This window comes from Sinocyclocheilus anshuiensis, unplaced genomic scaffold, assembly GCF_001515605.1.
Source record: "Sinocyclocheilus anshuiensis isolate Anshui unplaced genomic scaffold, SAMN03320099.WGS_v1.1 scaffold869, whole genome shotgun sequence".
NCBI classification, from domain to species: domain Eukaryota; kingdom Metazoa; phylum Chordata; class Actinopteri; order Cypriniformes; family Cyprinidae; genus Sinocyclocheilus; species Sinocyclocheilus anshuiensis.
This window is the reverse complement of record NW_015558630.1, coordinates 1,134,568-1,136,663: the sequence shown is the minus strand read 5'-3', so window position 1 is coordinate 1,136,663 and position 2,096 is coordinate 1,134,568. Positions and strand designations below refer to the sequence as shown.

Sequence of the window (2,096 nt, the reverse complement as noted above, 5' to 3'; positions counted from 1 at the left end):
GGGGGTGTTAGGATGTTAAGGTGCATTTTTAGGTCCCTTGGTTGTTTTTCTGAAGTGGCCATTTTAGTTTCTCTGGGGATTTGAGGAGGCCATTTCACAGCTCTGGGTTTTGTTGTTGCACCTCTTCAACAGAGAATGAATCATAGACGGGGGATAATTGCCAATTTTAAACATGTCAATTGCAATTCTTTATAGCGACATTACTAGTTTTCCTAGAAAGAAAATTTTATGACCCTGGTTACTGAAATGTGCTCATTCATATACAGATCTGCTGGTTTGCGCACATTTATTTTGAAAGTATAATCATAACTAAAATAATTTTGTTATACCCCAGAAGAAAATCACAACTTTGAGTTCTTTCCCATTAAACATGTTTTAGATCCTGGTAGATGATCCTGATGAATGAAAGGTACAACATGTGTTTATATATATATATATATATATATATATATATGTTTTTCTGCTTCTTTTGATAATTTTTGCTTTAAATATATCCACTTATATGCTTTATTGTAACAAAAACAATAAGGGTTATCTTTACCTGATAAATAATAAATAATTAATTTGAATGAACAAGAAAACAATTACACAAACTAATGTGCATATATCCTGTCTTGATTGCACCTAAACTTTTCCCCCCTTTTGACTGGAGTGTTTAAGCTGGGTGATTGATTGGTGATCAGTGCTCAGAGCCCTTTGAGTTGTTACTCTCATTGTAGACACAACCTCTCCTGTGATTCTCTCCTTAATTACACAATTACTGAATGTGATTAAAAGGTTAAAGCCAGGATGCTATCTGTGTACTCATGTATTTTATACAGAAGTGAATGTGTATGCATGTACAGCCTGTTTCAGAGCGCAAGAAAGTGAAAATGAGAGAAAGGGATGTGTAGAAGACTGGGCACTAGGGTTAGATTTATTGGTTGTAAAGTGAACAGAGTTTTGGGCTTGATTTACAGCCGTTGTTCCTCTCCATCTTGTTTGGCTGACTGGGTCCTGCAGTCCACTGATAGGGGCTAAAGCCAGACGTAAAAGCAGCTTTGATGGCTTTGAATGCTGGGAATCAGTTCAGCCAATCATAAAAGAATAAATAATACATTTTTGGAGGCCATTTATACTGGTGCACAGGGGCAGCCTGAGCTTAAAGGCTCTGTAAAACTACAGCTGAACTTTCTCCGCTGGCATCTCTTACAAATCCAAATTAAAACCAGTATTGTGAAATGACACATTAATGGGTGACATCAGTGTTTGATAACAACTTTACAAAAATCCACTGAGCAATCTTAATTCCATCTTAATCTTGTGTCTTCAGGCTTTTGAAATATCTGTACGTGGGTAATAAATATCGGGTCGGAGCCATATGGCAAGCTGGTCTGAAGTGTTAAGCATTAGCCTTACATACGTTTGACTGAATCCAATTGCCATAGCAGCGGCAACAACAATCTGACACTCCTCTCGATGGCCAGATGGCTAAAATGGCCTCAGAACGGTTTTGCGTTACCGTGGCGTATGTTCCTCGCTCTGTGAAAGTCGTGATAGCAACGGTGCTACATCATTTGCGAAAGCGCGTAATCTTTTGGCGGATTAGAATAATAAACATTTGGCAGCCAAACAAACACTCAATCTGTCTTCCCATGCGGATGGTCTCTGAATTGGTACGCTGAGGTTTATGTTTAAGCCAGCCACTCTTTACAAATCTCCTCTTGTTTTTTTAAAGGGGGGGTACAATGCTGTTTCATGCATTCAGAGTTGTTTACCCTGTTAAAGAGTTGGATTCTCATGCTAAGCATGGACAAAATAAAAAAAAACAATGTGTATTTCTGTGCTAAAAATCTTAAAATCTGAGGGTTTTTTTCGATCGTGGCTCTTCATGATGTAGATGAGGGTGGAACTCCTTATATGGGCATTTATCACGGAAGAACGCGCCCACGCACACATCGACCAGAGCGAGAGCTAGAGCGAGATCGCGCCCATCAACGCGCTTCATCCGGCGGCAGCGCTGCACGGGACTTGCTCGGAAAGAATGTCTCCAATCCAAAGAAGTGTGTTTTTGGTTGTAAGGGAAAGATAACTTTGTTCAGCTTCCTAAAGAACCC

At 39.4% G+C, this 2,096-nt stretch overlaps 1 protein-coding gene across 1 annotated transcript in view; it reads left to right on the top strand.

Moving 5' to 3' along the window:
* Positions 1-2,096, top strand: part of nrxn3a (neurexin 3a) — a 320,711-nt gene that overhangs the window by 6,163 nt on the left and 312,452 nt on the right. The gene's annotated exons all lie outside the window — the stretch shown is intronic.